This window comes from Acomys russatus, chromosome 2 (assembly GCF_903995435.1).
Source record: "Acomys russatus chromosome 2, mAcoRus1.1, whole genome shotgun sequence".
Lineage (NCBI taxonomy): Eukaryota > Metazoa > Chordata > Mammalia > Rodentia > Muridae > Acomys > Acomys russatus.
Window position 1 is genome coordinate 67,501,690 of NC_067138.1, and position 18,485 is coordinate 67,520,174.

At 46.3% G+C, this 18,485-nt stretch overlaps 1 pseudogene; it reads left to right on the top strand.

Annotated features, from left to right (window-relative positions):
- Positions 1–315: 315 nt before the first annotated feature.
- On the top strand, positions 316–2,142 carry LOC127198427 (LIM domain kinase 2-like; annotated as a pseudogene).
- The last annotated feature ends 16,343 nt before the right edge of the window (positions 2,143–18,485 follow it).

The window sequence follows — 18,485 nt, forward strand, 5'->3', positions numbered from 1 at the left end:
GCAAGTACTGACCTGCTTATAACATTTTTCTGTTTTCAGAGGGAATGGCTGAAGCTGATTGTAAAAATCTATCTTTGTAATATTTTACTTCTTGAAGTCACCAGCCTCAGTGCTTCTCCCAGAGCCCCAAGGGGTCACAAGGCTCCCAAAAACTGTGGAGAAGATGGATCAGCCAAGTTCCCTTGAGAGAATCTGCCAGGGAGCCAGGGGCCTGGAGTCTTCTCTCTCCAGCTGCTCTGGAGACAGAGATGAGCAGTGGGAGGCCACCAGGCTCCAGCCAAAGGTGTGGGAGGGGGAGGGGAAACCACACTTGTCATGGTGGCCTTCAGCAGCCAGCCCGAGGCACTCCTAGACAAGTTTGCAGCTGAGCCTGTTTATCTGGTGTGGGAAGGAGATGGGAGTCACTTGTCTGTCCAGGCTTACTTCACCTCCAGAGACCCCTTTAGGTGCCCAAATGCCAGGAATCCCTCACCAACTGGCACTATGACAAGGATGGGACGCTCTACTGCCATAAGGACTACTGAGCGAGGTTTGGAGAGTTCTGCCGTGAGTGCTCCCTGCCCATGACAGGACCTGCCAGGGTGGCTGGGGAGTTTCAAGGCCACCCAGAGTGAATGAGTTTCGAGGTCATTGAGGATGAGATCATTGAGGATGGGGATGCGTATGCCCTGGTGCAGCACGCTACACTCGATCGTGGGAAGTGCCATAATGAGGTGGTGCTGGCACCCATATTTGAAAGGCTGTCTACTGTGTCTGTCCAGGACCAGCTGCCCTACTCCGTCACACTCATCTCCATGCCAGCCACCACCGAGTGTAGACGTGGCTTCTTCGTGTCCGTGGAAAGTGCCTATGCCACCACTATGCATGTGAAAGAGGGCAACCGGATGCACATCAGTCCCAACAACTGCAATGTCATCCATCCATCCACCTTGGGGACCGCATCCTGGAGATCGGTGGGACCCCTGTGCGAACTCTCCCAGCAGAGGAGGCAGAGGATGCGATTAGCTAGACAAGCCAGGCACTTCAGCTGCTGATTGAACACGACCCTGTCCCCCAGCGCTTGGACCAGTTGTGCCTAGATTCCCGGCTTTTTCCCTATATGAGGAGTCTTGGATACCCTCTCATGCTTAGCACCCTGGACACCAAGAAAATCAGGAGGGGACACTGAAGGGACCTTCTCTGAGTCACAGTAATAGCATCTCCAAGTCTCCTGGCCACTGCTCCTCAGCCATGATATCAGTGGCTCAGAATCCCTGCCCCAGCACCAAGTCACAGCAGATCTTCCAGCCCTGCTTCCTGATCCATGGGGAGGTCCTAGGGAAGGGCTTCTTTGGGGGAGGCCATCAAGGTGACTCAGAAAGCCACAGGCAAAGTGATGGTCATGAAGGAGTAAACTCGCTGCAATGAGGAAACTCAGAAAACTTTCCTGACTGAGATGAAAGTGGGGCAAAGCCTAGACCACCCTAGTGCACTCAAGGTCATTGGCCTTCTGTACAAGGACAGGAAGCTAAATCTGTTGACAGGTTACATCGAGGGCAGCACGCTGAAGGACTTTTGCTCAACGTGGATCTGTTTCCCTGGCAACAGAAGCTCAGGTTTGCCAAGGGCGTCTCCTCTGGAATGGCGGGCATATCAGCACTCCATGTGCATCATCCATAGGGACCTGAACTCACACAACTGTCTCATCAAGTTGGACAAGACTGCAGTGGTGGCAGACTTCGGGTTGTCACGTCTTATACTAGAAGAGAGGAAAAGGCCCCCAGTAGAGAAGGCCACCCCCAAGAAATGCACCTGACATAAGAGGCACCACAAGAAGCGCTCCACTGAATGGCAAGAGCTATGATGAGACAGTGGATGTTTTTTCTTTTGGGATCGTTTTCTGTGAATCACTGGGCAGGCATATGCTGATCCTGATCCCTGCACACTGGACCTTGCCCTCAATGTAAAGCTTTTCCGGGAGAAGTTTGTCCCGACAGACTGCCCCTCCCCGCCAGCCTTCTTTCCTTGGCTGCTATCTGCTGCAAACTAGAACCTGAGAGCAGATTGGCATCCTCAAAACTGGAGAACTCCTTTGAGGCCCTCTCCGTGTACTCTGGTGAGCGGGCCATCCCACTGCCAGCAGAGCTCCAAGGACTGCAATAAGGCCTAATATAGGACTCGCCACTCTAGCCCTGGTCCATCCTCCTGCAGGGGGACATTTGACAGCCAGCACTGCCCGCTCTGTACCCTGTCCTTGCTAAGAGCGAGACTGCCCGGGCTTCTTGTGGGCTGAGGGCTTACTTAGAAGCAGAATAAGCCATCCCTACTCCCCACCTAGGAGGCATTTGGGCACAGGGAAACAAATTCCACAGGTTTGGGAGCCTAGTTTCTGTCTGTAAATGCAACAATCACCTGAAAGCTGTGAAGAAGATAAAATAGCCTGGATTCTAGACCAAGAGTCTGTTACTAGGGACTGCTTGGGATTGTGAGATTCTGGGAGGCTGTAGCTTCTCACCACCTGGGCCTGCTGGGCAGGATGACAGAATGAACTGGCCTGAGGCCTCTGGAGTCTCCGGTCCAGCAAGGTGAGAGACTTCAAACGGTAGCGTAGCAGGAACTGAGAGCCTTCAGAGCATGTGAAATGACAGTGACAATTTCTCCTTCCACCTGAGGCCACACCCTTTAGAGCAGGTTTGGAAGAGGCTCTTAGTATGTGGTGAACCCTACAGGATCCTGTACAGGGCCTGGTTTCTGTTCATCAGCCCAGGGACCACACCTGTGTGGGGAGTTTTCATTTCAACATTCATCCCGTCTCAATAAGCTGTCACTCACAAAAGCACCAAAGCAGCTGGGGCTGGAGAGAACGAGGCCCCTGCCCTCTAAAAAGCACCATATCCTGGCTGGTGGGCTCAGTCAAACGCTCAAGACATTGCCTGACACTAGATGGGTTCTGGAGGCCAGTGTGGTTAGTCTCAGACTTAGGGTCTAAGCAGGGAAAGGGGAGCCCCATCAATTCTGGCACCCCTGTGGTAGCCACTGCACATCCTCGAGCATGTCTGGTCCAGGCCGCCACTTGGGACAGGAACTAGTGGCTGCTGAGATAGGAAGAGAGCTCCCTGAGCTGGGCCCTCTAGATTCTACCTCACTTGTTGCTGGTCCAGCTTACTTCCTGAGCCATACTCCAGGGCCGTGGGCATTGGAAACTCTCGGGGGCACCTTCCACCCCTGGATGCCAGGCATCCAGGGACTCTCCAGCTCACTGAGGTTTGCTGTCACCTAAGCGAGAGCTCACACCATATCTAACAAATTGGAAATGGGTTTGGCTATAAATGAGTGTTTTCATTGTTTTATCGCAGCAACAAAGATCAAATTATGACAGTCCCCTTTAGTATAAAATAATATGCAAAACCCTGGATCATGAGGTTAGGTATCTTAATTTTTATTGGGGAGTTGGTGGTGCTAGGCCATCTCTTCCTGGGCAGAGCTAGAGAAAGCATGTTTATGTTTGCATATCTATCTATCTATCTATCTATCTATCTATCTATCTATCTATCCATCTATCTGCACATTTATCTATCCTTTACCTCACCATACACCATCATGAACTTCTACTGATCCAACACCATAATTTTCCTCCCGGTCTCCTCTCTTTCAGGGTGAGTTGCTCTCTTCTGTGAGGAAGCTGGCTCACAGTTCAATGGACTTTCTCATTTGTTCCCTCTTCCTGAAGGTAACCAGCCTCCTACCTTTACAAGCATAATCGTTTGGATTTAACTGACATTACATTAACTGGATTTACATCAGTCCTGATGGCAGTCCTAGTGTAATATTCCTTGATAAGGTCTTACCAATCACAGCATACTTTGTTTCAATATAACTTCAAAACACTTCGTTGTCCACATTCTCTTACCCATATCGTGATACTCAGACAACCTCACTACAGGTTTAAAAGTTACTATCTGCGGTGATTTGAGAAGAAATGACCCATAGACTCGTGTGTTTGAATGCTTGGTCCATAGGGAGTGGCACTATTAGGAGGTGTGGCCTTGTTAGAGGAAGTGTGTCACTGTGGGGGTGGGGCTTTGAGGTCTGCTATGCTCAAGCTATGCCCAGTGTGGTACACAGTCTCCTTCTGCTGCCTGCAGATCAAGATGCAGAACTCTCAGCTCCTCCTCCAGCACCATGCCTTCTGCCCTGGGGATAATGGACTAAACCCCTGAAACTGTAAGCCAGCCCTAATGAAATGTTTTCCTTTATAACAGCTGCTGTGGTCACGGTGTCTCCTCACAGCAAAAGCAACCCTAACTAAGACACTATCTAAATTGACAATGGAACTAGGTGAACATGGTGGAACATCATAGCCACCCTCAGGAGGTGGTAGCAGGAGGATCAGAAGTTCAAGGTCATCCTTAGTTATATAGTGAGTTTGAGTTAGGCCTTTATTATGTGAAACCTTGTTTAAACGAAAAAACCTAAAACCAAGGCTGGGAGCAGAGCTCAGCTGGTAGAATGCTTGCCTGATATGCACAAAACCCTGGGTTCAATCCCTAGCATTACATAAATCAGGCATGGTAGGCCATATGTGTAATCACAGCACTCAGAAAGTGGATTTAACAGGATCAGAAGTTCCAGGCCTTCCTTGTTTTGAATATGAATATGCTTTGAGATCCTCACAGTAAATATGTCTCCAAAGTTGGCTGTCATTTTGATATGATGGAAATAAAAAGGTAATAATTAATTGATGGCATGGATCTCAACATCTGGAGAAAAGTTCTGTTATTAATATTGAAACTTGAAGTTAATGTCTTGAATGATTGATACACCAACACCGCTCTCTGTGAGGACTCTAGGGTTTGGTTGAGGTAAGGTAATGTGGCACAGGTGCATTAAATCTTCACCTCACCCCTGATTTTCAGGCATACTTGCTTTAGCATTTTGCTCCAATAATAATCTCCCATGCTTTCACCTGTGAAATACTTCAGGAAATGCTTGAGAGGGTTTTTTTTTTTTTTTCCCCCAAAGGAAAGAATTCAGTCAGGAGACACAAGTGCTTTCAGTAAAGCATACTTCTCCAAAGAGTGATGAGAGTGGGCTGTCCCGAAGCAGAATCTGCGCTGTGGATTTCAAAGAACTGTTTAGTGGATATTTATGAGTTAGGTGGCATATTCATGGACAAGGTGACCCTTTTCCTTTCCAAACAATGGTGGACTAGCACTCCCTTTTAGAGTATTCCTCACATGAGTGGTACGGGTGGGAATAGAACCACAGTCCAATTGGTGGTATAAAAAAGTCCACATCTTTTGAGGATGCAGACCCTCTGTTAGGTGTGGTAACTAGGACAGTGTCTTGGTGCCGTAGTGTCTGATATAGCAGGAGCAACCAAAGATCAGCTTCAAGGATATTTGACCACAGTGGGTGTCTGACAGTCAGGAGACACAGCGACCAAGACAGCTGCCATTTCTCTTAGTTACCTCACATCTAACTCTCGCCTAGCTGGTATCAGAGGAACCTGAGAGCCTCTCATCACCTCATGGCATTCTTAACTTGACACTCATGATATCGCATATTTTTCTTGGGTTTCTTGAAAAATTCCTCTTGTGCCTCCTTGAGTTTTCTGGCTTTGACCTTAGCTGGTTGTCCTCGCCTCACCCTGGTGGAGACTTGGCAGCAAGCTCTACTTTGGGTACCGATTAGGGCAGGGGCCACTCGCCACTTCACAGGAGAACTGAAGGTATGCATCACAGAGGCAGAACCTATTCTAGCAATTTTTTTGTTTGCTTTCTTTATGTTTTGTTTTGTTTCTTTTTTCCTTTTTTTTTTTTTTTTTTTTTTTTTGCCTTATAGCATAGGGAACCAAATCCCAAATCTAAAAAGGATGGTGGTGTCTTCTGACTTACACAATGTCTGGCCAATTTACATTGACCTGGCCCATCTGTTGCCTTAGCGTGCAATTTTTAATGTTATCTCATTTGTGTGTGTGCACCCATGTGCATGCAGGTGTATGTGCACGTGTGTGCATTTAAATAGAGACCAGAGGTTGACATCCATTGCCTTCCTCGATTGCTCTTGACCTTATTTTTGAGACGAGGTTTCTCATGGAACCCGGAGCTCATCAGTTTCTTTAGAGTACTTCTCCAGAGAGCTGTATCAGGCTGCCTGCGTCTGTTTCCCCAGAACTAGGATTACTCAGATACACTGCTAAGCCTGGTGTTGGTGCTGGAGGTCCAGACACAGGTCCTCATGAGTGTACATGTTACTTGCTGAGCCATCACTCCAGCCCCAGATGCCTCTACACACGCAAGGACTCTTCTCCCCTGCTGGAATCTACCACCGAATAGCCAGTGTATTAGCAAACAGTGTAACCAAAGGAAAGCTTTGAAACACTGATGTGGCCTATGAAATCCAAAGTCACCACCGTCCATTCCTTAAACCAGACACTGTAGACTCAATAATCCTCCGGACTATTTAAGATTTTTTTTTCCTTACTCATCATTTTCTTAGGGAAGAGTTTTTTTTTTCCCCTGAAAACAAAGATTATCTTTCAGAGAAAATTAAAAATTGAATGCCTCACATCTACCTATATTCCTACATGGTGGTAGCTGGTTACAGCTAAGTAGAATGTACCCTCCAGATGGCATATAGGCTCCTGATTTGTTGCAGCCCCCACCATTCCTTTTTTTTTTTTTTTTTTTTAAACCTCTACATAACTCACTTTAGTCATCTAAAACCTATTGTGGTCTCAGTATTTTGAGCTTGGAAAATTCACCTAAACTCCTCCAGGCTAATATCTAACCCATATGGGAGCAAGGTCACAGAAAATGACAGGGTAGAAAAGGAGTGGGGAGGGTTCTGAAAACAAAGCCATGCTGTTTAAACTGCTTTGAGGACATTTTTCCTTAGAGGCCACTGCAGACCCCTCTGATACTGTCTTGGACTTTTCACCACACCTCAGCTATTGGGCTGATGGAGGAGATGTGACCTACTTCCCTTCCTGAAATAGTCTGAGACTTTTCATAGCAAGAGTTCTAGGTCTGGGAAGCAAGGAGAACAAGTGTCCCCAACCAAACTTTTCTTCACTTCGGCTCCCCAAATTGTGTCCTCAGGGACCACCCACCTCTCAAGAATGGCCGTGAAGGAGACAGCAAGAGGAGTGTGGAGATGGCATGGCACACCTCTTTGCTAAGCTTTGGTGCAGGTTAGGGCTGGATTCAGAATTTTCAGGGTAGGCTTAGTTTGTGGAGGCTGTAACAAAAGATGTAGAGGAACATGTCTTCTCAAACTCTGAGAAAGTAATGTGAGATCATTGTTCGCTTATTCTGGCTTAAAATTAGGCATTGCTGCTCACGCTCCGCTGCCCTGCTCATGGCAGCACAGTCTGCCCATGGTCAGCCAGTGGATCCTGGGAGGGGAAACGAAATAGGAACAGTTGGGAGTGGGAGGGCCCCCAAGGCAGCTGTGAGAGCTATGAGAACAGACTCTTGGGGGACAGCTTCAGTGGGACAGCCCCTTTAATGGGAGGAGCAAAGGCTACTTAAACTTTGGGGCGTGTATAGGCTTCGGGGTGAGTGTACATCATTGGCTGGGGGCCAGGGCTAATTTGCATAAAGAGGAATTTCAGGTGCTGCTGGACATGACCTTATAAAGGGAGAAGAAGTTTAACTTGGCTACCAGGCTACATGAGCTCCTGGGGCGGGGCTTGGGGAGAGGTGGGAGTGCAGAGTACACGTGCCAGAACACAGAGGCCCAGGCCAGGGGCGGAGCGGTCCTACTCCTGCTGATCTCAGGACAGGAGTTTTGGAGTTTGGACACACCTTGACTCCATTCTAGCTCCAGGCAGCTTTCACTAGTTCCCGTGGCTCCCTAGCCCCAGAGTGAACGTGGAAGCTAGTGGGAACCAGTGGCTTGAATGGGATGAAAGTAACATTTCTGGGGATAGGTAAGCCAAGGAGAATTTGAAGCCATAGTTGGGCACTTAAACGTCAGCAATCTGCTGGTGGACTTGTCATAAAGAGGAGCTCATGTGTCTTAATGAATGTGGGTGATGAGATAGGAAGGTTTTTATGGTTTACTAGTTCCAAGGACAACATCTGAGGGTCAGGAAAGATGGTTTGTCATGAAGCTGGAGAGACAGTTCAACAGTCGAAAGCACTGGCTGCTCTTCCAGAGGCTGGATTCCTGGCTTCCACATGCTGGCTTAGAACAGTCTGTAACTCTAGTCCTATGATAACTGGCATTTTGCTTGGAGTCTATGGCCACTTCAGTGTACATGGTGGGCAGACGTACATGCAGGCAAAACACCCATACACATAATATAAAAATAAAGGAGAAACAAAGAGATGGCTTAGCAGGTAAAGACACTTGGCACCAAGCCCGAGGATCCAGATTTGATATCTGGGACCCACATAGTGGAAGGAGTGAGATGATTCCATTCAAAGTTATCTTTTGACATCTTTATAGACACCTGTCACACTGTGGTGTGTGTGTGTGTGTGTGTGTGTGTGTGTGTGTGTTGCACACACACAGATAAATTTAGCTGACAATGGATGTGTGAACAGAAAAAGTGATAATTGTGGTTATGGGGATATTCATTCTAATTTATAGATTTTTTTAATGATGGAAGGTTTGTTACAAGAGAATGAAATTATTTCTTACTTACCTAGTTCTTTAGATTTACAAATAGATACTTTCCAAATTGTCTTGTAAACAGCTGCATCACTTATCCGTGCCCCCCCCCACTCCTGCTCCCCTGCCCCACCCCAGGGACTTTCTGACATTGTAACTTTCAGAAAAGCATAGTCTAGAAACTCAGGTTGATTTGGCTCCTGCTAATTTGTATCTCCTGGGCTCTGCTCACTTGTATCAAAAGCAGACCAATGTATTTACCAGGCCACACACAAGACACAAAGTGATGCTAGTCCAGAGGGAAATGATGATACACTTATTTGCTTTCATTTATCCATCCATCCATCCATCCATCCATCCACCCATCCATATATTCACTCATTCACTCACCAGTTGCTAATATGCTTGTCTGTGTTAAGTCAGAATTCCCCAGTGGCACCTGGCAGCTCCTCCTGATCTCTCTGCTGAATTGGTGCTATCATTTACCCTGAGTCATCTGAGCCGTGAGAACCAGGCTGGACACCTTTCTCTTACCCAAGCATTGGCTGAGTTCTGGCATATTTCTCCACACTCTTCCTTTTGGTGCCAGTTCCTGATGCCCTAGTTGAGGACTTTACCACTGTTTTGTCTGCACCATGGCAGCAGCCTTCCAGTCTTGTGCACACTAAAATCCACCATTTTCTATATTCTAGTACTTGGACAATATGACATGGAGCTGAGACAGGAGACTGGGTGGGAGCTACCACCCTGTCCAACCGGCACATAATCCCTCCTCCCACACCATGAGACAAGCTCCCAATTTCCTAGAGGGAAGAAAATGCTAAAGTGTGAAATGTGGTGGAACGTAAGTTATAGTCCCAGCTGAGATCACTGAAGCCAATCGTGAAAGCTGCTTCTGTTTGTTCTTTATATGTTTCCATCATTTTAAATAGAAATGATAAACTAAGAGACCCGTCTCTGCAATCGTAATGACTTCTGCATGACCTGAGGGGGTAAAGAAGGCACATGCTGCATTTACTAACGCCATCCACCCTTCACCTAGCCTTCTGCACCCAAGGTCCCATTGTTTTTTTTTGCTTCATCTTTAGCCACTTTCTGCAGGACCACTGCACTGCCCAGACTGCGCGAGTCTTACCACATCTCAATGTATGTAAGTAGAATTGTACGTGACTGGATTTGACTAATACCATAGTCCTCCTCCTTGTTCAACACTGAAGCCAATACCAGAAATATATAGACCTTGCCCTGCTGGTTCTTGTTTCTTTGTCTTCAGTTGTGCTCATCTCACTTCCTAAGAATCATTCTCACTACTGCTCCCCGCACCCTTCTTAGAAATACTGGCTCGTGGAGTGATATATACACACTGGCTTGCCCCTGCCTAACAGCTATTCATCTTTAAACATATAGCGTAGATATCAACTCCTCCTGACAAACCTCCCATTTTTCTCTCACTTTTATCTTTGTCAGAACTTACCACATTGTGTTTTAATAATCAGTTATATGTACATCTTTCCCTCACTATACCCTGAGGTCTTTTGGGGGTTCTATGTATCATGTGGCCTCCGTTCAAATCATGGTAGCTAGTACCCTCTTTTTTTTTTTTTTTAAACACAGTGGTAATGTAATATTAAGCCCTCTTTGTAGTCAATCTTTTCCATTCTAAGGATGATGCAGGTGAGATTATTCCTGGAAGCTCTCCTCTCCTTCCAAGGATATGATATTATCCTACAGACCCTTGAAAGACATCAAATACAGCATTTATTCCCAAACACATGCCCGAGGTCCAGTGTGCAGACTATCAACACCAAAGTCGGAATATGAGTATTCGGACAAAGAGTGTTACTTTAAGCACAGATGAATTTACTTTTATAAATTTTCTCCAGAATTATAGAGATAGAATACAGTTTTGCAGACTTTACGTGTGTGTGTGCATGTGTGTGTGTGTGTGTGTGTGTGTGTGTGTGTGTGAGAGAGAGAGAGAGACATTCTGATCTTTTAGGTACAAATAATCCTGTCTAGACATCAGGCAGCTGTTTCACCAAGAAAAATGTTGCTATGGCAACCACCAACTGTAAAGATCTTGATCTTATTAATGATACATCTAAGAAAACAACTTCCTAGGGTCTTGATCAAATGGAGTTTTTTTTTTTCTTTTATTTAGCAAATATTTATTGGGTGCCTATTGTGTGCTTACACATATGGGCATTTAAAAGAGTAAAAGTATAAATATAAATATTTGTCCCCATTTGGCTCATGTTCTAGTGGGAAATTTATTATATTCTACTCATAATGTTCCCAGGACAAAATAACACTCTGTCTTAGAGATAAACTCAAGTTTCCAACTCTCAGAAGGAGAATTTCATATGGTCTGCTTCAAAAAAAAAAAAAAAAAAAAAAAAAAACGTTTAAAAAGAAAAAAAAATCTCAAGGCCCATTTCAATTAGGGTTGTTTTTTAATATTGCCTTTTAATATTGTATCAAGAGACAGTCATTGCTACCGATGATGTGCATAACCTGCCCGTGTCAGTTAGGGAGCTATTGTGATAGACGCCGTTACCAAAAGCAACTTGGGAAGGAAAAGCCTTTTTTTTTTTTTTTTTTTTGGCTTTACAGCCCATCATCAGGAAAGCCAAGGCAGAAACACAGGTCAGGAACCTAGAGGCAGGAACTGGAGCGGAGACCTTGGATGGATGAACACTGCTTGCTGGTTTGCTCCACACGGCTTGCTCAGCCTGTTTTCTTAAACTACCCAAGACCACATGCCCAGGGCTGGTGAGACATCAAACATTAGTCAAGAGAATGCCCTACAGACTTACCTGTAGCCTGTTTCATGGAAGCATTTTCTCAGCTGAGATTCTCTCTTTTCAGATGACCCTAGCTTGTGTCAAGTGGACAAAAAAACTAACCGGCACACACCTGTTAAACATAATATAAATGAACGAAATAGCTCCCAAACCTCTCCAGCACAGTGGAGCTGATAGAATGGTGCTGAACCAGATGATTAAACTTTTAGTAAGTGAACAGCAGCACGGTCTTCTGTCTCGTGGCTTAGCCAGTGGGTAGACTATCAGTGTGACATCAGGTTGGTTTCTCTTTGGTGGTTGAAGGGGAGCGATTGTCCTTGGCAAAGTTCCCTGCATGAGTCCATGGTGTCACCGGGTTGTCTCTGAGAGTTGATTGTTTGTCTCCCATCATAGGTCAGACTTGGCAGTGGTGAAATAAATGTTCTGGCTCCATCTGTACATACATAATCATGGGCTGTTGTGAACACATACGTCATGTTGTGGGTGGGTGAGAGGATGCTAAAAACAAAAAACAAATAGGGCCTTTCAGCCGTCTGAGATAGAAGAAAACAATAAATGGGCTTTTAACAAGGAGGACGATGCTAGGTCAAGCATCGACATTTGTGTCACTGACCCCAGGGCTCTCTCTTATTGTCAATAGACTGTCATTACAAGAATCATGCAAGAGTCAAGGCTCTAAGTGCCTTGCCTGAGTCCACTCAGACCCACACAGATCAACAGGAACTCGCTGCAGAATGGAGCTCATCTTTGTCCATGTTTAATGAACGAAAAGAAACAACGTAGGTTTTGACATCAGCTGTCCTGCTTCAGGCTATGGGTTACTTTCCCATAGAGCTCCCCTCTCCCCCCCCCAGCCCCCCACCCCCAAGACAGAGTTTCTCTGTATTAGCCCTGATTGTTCTGGAATTCACTCTGGGACTAGGCGGGCCTTGAACTCAGAGATCCGCCTGCCTCTGCTTCCTGAGCGCTGGCATTAAGGGAGTGAGCCACCATGCCTGGCTCTCAGTCTATTGTTTAATTACATATCCTGCCTGCACAGTGCTAGGTGAACACTATGAGAAATGTCCCAGCCCCCCCCCTCCCCTGCATGTAGCCGACGGCAACATTACTTACGTGGAAGTCTAAAAAGGTCAAGCAGAGAATGTAATTAAATGCAGCCATTACAGAAAGCTCCATGGCTGATACTTGTTGAAGGGCACAACTAAGGTCCAGTAAAGCTGGGTAGGTGAGGAGGCTGGGCTCACTTTTGTATTCCAGTGATGCATCTGGTGGTTTGCCTTTGGCTTGTTAGCATCCTGGAATGGGACCTTGAGTGTCACGGCACAGGTAAGCTTGTTTTTATTTCCTCTTGTTCAGCTAGCTGTGGAACATTACCTAAATAGCTTCACCTATCCACCACTGACGAGGGATGTCTCACACACACACACACACACACACACACACACACACACACACACACAGAGCACATTTTCTAAATAATTAAATGTTTGCCTCAACAAAAAAATCCACACAAGGAACAAAGAGAGCAGGAAAGCCAGAAACCCCCTTTATTGCTAAGCACAGATGCTGAGCACACTGCCCTTGACATGTGTTCCTCTGCCCAGTGATCCGAAGCGGGTGTTGTTTTGTGCCACTGTCACACTCTTTTCCCTCTTGGAGCTATTAGTTTGAAGTAACACGTTTCCTGTTTCTCTCCAGCCCCTTCTAATTATATGCTTCTATTCCTAGTAACCTAGAAAACATAAACCAAACAAGCCCAGTGCTATTGCTAGTTGTGCGTAGAGTTTGTTCATTTGGAATCAGGGAACACTAAGATCCTTTTTCAGAGGAATGGTCCTCACCTTTTAACTTCCTCATCCTTCCAAACCATAATGCTACCCAGAATTCCAGGCAGCTCCCAGAAGCCCACACGGTTCTCAATGTAAGATTCTCATTCAACAACGTATGCAGTACAACTTCAGAAAACTCCCACTATGTTCTCTCTCTCAGCTGGCTCCCTTTTTTCTAGACCACCAGGCTGATGACGTTGAATCTGGTGATGGGTTTTACTCATGTTAACGCTGGAGGTGGCCAGGCATTTAGTACTTCAAACTTCCATCTCTCCATCTACAGAAGGTGATAAAAATAAAACAACACAAAGGCAAGCAGGCTGCCCCCTGCAGGCCGGTGGATGAGTCTGGGGTCCACAGACAGTGGACAGCCTTCAGGAGTCAGCTAAACTATCTGACTTAGGCAAAATACACACCCCCCACACCCCGCCCGACCCCGGGGCCAAAAATGTTCTCACAGTTTCGTGAATCACTTAAGAACTTTGTGCTCCCCTGCATGGCTCCATACCAATGAGTCTAAAGGTAGCACAAACTAGACTCTGGATTATTTTAATTCCAGCATGCAGGAGGCAGAGGCAGGGGGGGATGGCCATGAGTTCAAGGCCAGCCTGGTCTACAAAGAGAGTCTAGGATAGCCAAGGCTACACACAGAAACCCTGTCTCGAAAAACAGAAGAAGAAGAAGAAGAAGAAGAAGAAGAAGAAGAAGAAGAAGAAGAAGAAGAAGAAGAAGGACGTTCTTTGTGTGTGGGTGTGGGTGGGGGTGGGGGGAGGTGGAGGGATCTGGGAAAAGTTAGGAGGGAGGAGGGAGTAAATCCGACAAAAAATATAGTGTACGAAAATTTCAAAGCATTAATAAAAATGTTTTATTAAAAATTGTGATCAAAACCTGCACAAGATCAAGGCAGTTAAATTCAGCACAGGCAGGGTGAGGTGGGGTGAGGCGGAGTGAGCTGGGGTGGGGGATTGGAGGGTAGAGGGGAGGAGGGATGACAAAGACAATGGGACTGATGAAGTCCCTCCTCTAGCTGAGACGCTTTCACAGTTGACAGTTGCTGGGGCAGGAGAGTGGCTTGCTTCCTTTAGAGAATTGGACCTTGTTAGGTTGTCCATGCTGCGGTGGCCTCTCCTTTACCTGGGCACTTAAGATTGATGGCTAAGGAAAGAGGGCCCGCTGTTGTGGGAGAATGTGGCGGGGCGAATGTACGGGAGGTCTAGAAGGACTTACAGAGTAAATAGGAAGTTTGTATAACTAAAATACACCTTAGACAAATGTAGCAATCCTAAAGAAAAGTAATTTAAAAGGAACACTGCGATCATCGCAAACTAGGTGTGTTATCTCAGAGATCGGTACTGTTGTCTTCTTAATTGTCCAGTTTCAAGTAGTTAACTGTCATTTCATAATTATCAGAGAATGGTCATATCCTGCTACTTTGTAGCTACGCTGTATTTATAGGTATGCCAATATCCTTATGTTTTTTAAAAAAATTGTTGTTGTGCATGTATGCATGATGTATGTGGGCATGAATGTCATGGACACACGTGTAGGTCTGAGGATAACTTTGTGGAGTTTGTTTTCTATCTATCTTCACGTGGGATCTGGGAACCTCAGGTTGTCAGGCCATGTGGTGAGTACGTTAACCTCTGGGACATCTTCCCCTACCTGTCAATATATTTTTTAATTGAGTAAATAAGAAAAATTGAGTGAGTAATGCATCCAAACCCATGAGTCGTACACTCCAAAGGACCAGTTTTACTATCTGTGAGTTACACTCAGTAAAACTGGCTTCAAGAGGAAGGAGGAGAAGAAATGAGAGATCAAAATGTCAAACAGTCCTTCTAAGCCACACAAGAAGAGTGAGATGTTCCCATTGGGTGTGGCATTGGGGGCTTTATGATGAGCAGTGTTCATGGGCCTGGCGAGGCAGAAGCCAGAATGCTAAGGCTTGAGACACAGGCCAACTAATAATTGATGGCTATCTTTCACAGGATTCCATGCATCCTGATTTTGGCTGTGTTCTTGGCTGGGCTGAATAAGGTCTGCTTTGCGGTCTGGAAACAACTGTGACACCATGTGACCAAACTGTGGACAAAGCGACATAAGTGAAGAGTTCTGAGAGCTTTCCTGTGAGGCAACTGGCACACATCCTTGGCCTTTCTTTGTGAGGGCTGAAATGCCGACGTGAAGGCTGGTGCTGGCAAGGCCAACTTGGGCTGTGAAACGATTTTAGGAAGGACGTCGCATGGATCAGCAAGATTTTGAAGGATCCCAGGTCTTTCAGCTTTTTCAAGATATTTGGTGAGTTTGCCCAGGACTGCTTATCTCTGAATTTTTAAGACAGAAGATCAGGGCCAGGGGAGATGGCTCAGTTGATAAAAGACTTACAATGCCCATGTAATAAAAAGCTGACAGAACAGCACTGATTTCTTTTTTTCTTTATAAAGTTATTTATTTATTTGTTTGTTTATTTTATATCCCAACCATAGTTTCCCCTTCTACCCCTCCTCCTAGTCCCTCATACCACCCGCATCCACTCTTCCTCTACTTCCTAGGACCTAAAATACACTGTAGACATATGTGACTTGCCAAAGAAGAATAATTTAAAAATAACAACATGATTGTCCCAAACTAAGTGTGTTATCTCAGAGATCTGTAGTGTTGTCTTTTTAATTTTCCAGTTTTAAATAGTTAACTGTTCTTTCATAATGATCAGGGACCGGCCATATCCTGCTACTTTGGAGCTCTTCAGGAAAGGGTAGGCCTCCCATAGGTATCAGCCAGCCATGCTATGTCAAGTTGCAGTAAATACAGGCACCTCCTCTCCTATTAAGGCTGGATGAGGCAACCCAGTAGGAGGAAAGGGGCCCCAAAGCAGGCAACAGCATCAGAGACAGGCCCTGCTCCCACTGTTAGGAGACCCACAAGGTGACCAACCTACACAACTGATTTCTCATCCCAGTGCTGGGACAGCAGAGACAGGCAGGTTTATGTTGATTTCTGGCCAGCCAGTCTCATCAGTCAGCAAGTGTCAGGTTCAGGGAGCTTCTGTTGCAAAAAGTTCAGTGGCGAGTTACTGAGGAAAATATCCACCATCAAGTCAACTTCTGGCCTCTCCAAGAGTGTTGTTGCCCACTCCCCCCCCCCCCCCCAGTAGAAAATCAATAGTTTTTCTATTTAAGTCTCATCAGTGCTCAGAACTGCACTTAACCTAGGACAGGGAGAACTCAGGAAATGGTTGGTGTTCAGCTGGTGACTATGGAAAACAATGGCAGGGAAGAATCAAGGTAGGATGGCAGCGGGAGAGGCGGGCGACTTTGATAATTTTCTTTTCTTTCTTTCTTTTAAAATTTTTGTATTTTTTATTTTTTCAAGACAGGATCTCTATGTGTTAGCCTTGGCCGTCCTGGACTCACTTTGTAGACTAGGCTGGCCTCGAACTCACAGCGACCCGCCTGCCTCTGCCTCCCGAGTGCTGGGATTAGAGGCGTGCGCCACAAATGCCCGGCTTGAGTTCGATAATTTTCAAATTGACCCCAGAGTCTCCACGGCTTGGGGGGGACAGAGCACCTATATGGACAGAGCCCCATGAATAGTCACTGCCTCTGACTTCCTAGCTCTCTCACTACAGGGAAAGCAGGAGCCTCCAGTGCAGTTGTCTCAACCCCGCTGTGTTCTTTGTCTTTATGATGGGTGGTGCTCTTTCCAGCCTATAGGCTTCACTTGATTGTGGCTCCTGCTGCCTGCATCCTCCGTCCTTTCCAGGCTGGCAGAGAAAGGTCGTTGCTCAGCATCTGGCCTAGTACATCACTTATTTTGTTGTTGTTGTTGTTGTTTATTTATTTTTGAGACAGAGTCTTATCTCACTTTTAGCCCAGGCTAACATTGAAAACTTGTTGTTTTTCCTTCTCTTTCTAGCCAGTTAGTGTTCGGATTGCAGAGGTGCATGTCGCTATACCAAGATTGACCTTTTACAAGATGAAAGTAAGTTCCCAAGAAAATCACTCAAAAGAAAAAAAAAATCAAAAAAAAAAAATCAGCTTTTTTTTTTTTTTGTTATTCACAGAGTTCTGTAAACACGGCAAATTAACTCGAGATTATCAGACACTGCATGTCCTGATTAAAAAATTATTAGGGGTATGTGTACATGTCTTGTGTACATCTGTGGGTAAATGAGTGCTACAGGACATGAGGAAGTCAGAGGATGACTTAATGGAATTGCTTCTCTCTTTCCACCTTGATTGAATTCAGGTCTCTAGGCTCGCACAGCAAGCACCTTTACTTACTGATCCATCTCTCTGGCCGTATTTATTTATCTGTTTTTATTTACTTATTGCTTAGTAATAACATTTTCAGCTGTGTGTGTTTCCTGTACAGTGCCTTTCTCCTTTAGGCTGAAGCTCCGCTAGGGCAGGGACTGTTGCCTCTGCCTAGGCTGCACCTGGCAAGAGATGGAGCAGGCAATATTTGGAGACACTGAAGCTTGCAGTGGGTGAGGGGCCTTTGTAGAGAACTCTTTCAGTGGACATAATCGGAGAATTCATGCCTGGGGATTGCGCACGGAGCGGGGTGCTTATTACCATAGCGTGGGGCTGAGGTAACTTGGAAAATCATGCTCAATGTAACTGCCCAAGAAAATAGATCAGGGACATCTGAAGAATATCTTCTTGGCAGGCAGGAAACTGGAGAATATGGAGTGACTCCGAGAAGGGCGTGGGGTCGCCCAAGTGGAAACACCGCATGAACTTGCCGCATCGCAGCTGGAGTTTCTCTGGTACCTCCTGCAGATGCTGGCCACGCTAGCACAATGGCATTTTACAGTCCCAGACAAGCCCTGCTAGGGGCAAGGCTTGCTGTTTTTCAGAGGCCAGAAACGTCCTGCAACTTCTAAGTGGCGACAGCTGCTACCTTGCAAAGGACTCCATCATTTCCCTAAGTCCTTTAGGCCGTGCCACCGGTTACCACCGCCCTTCGCCTCCTCCCACGTTTCTCTCGGAGCTCCGCCCGGCGCTGCCGTGGGTCCCAGGGGAGTCGCGGGCGCACCTGGAGCCTCGGGCTTGGGGGGGGGGGGGGACCAGGGCGCGAGGTGGGCGGCTCGCCCGGCGCACAGCTGGTGGCGCGCTCCCTCTAGGATCCCCTTAAGTGAAAAGGCTCGGTCTAGCGCCCAGCGAATAACGTTGTCCAATTGCTTCCCGTTTTATTCGCAGGCTGGGAGCTGCGAGAGCAGAGCGTTCTCTTGCCAGTGCTCCAGGGG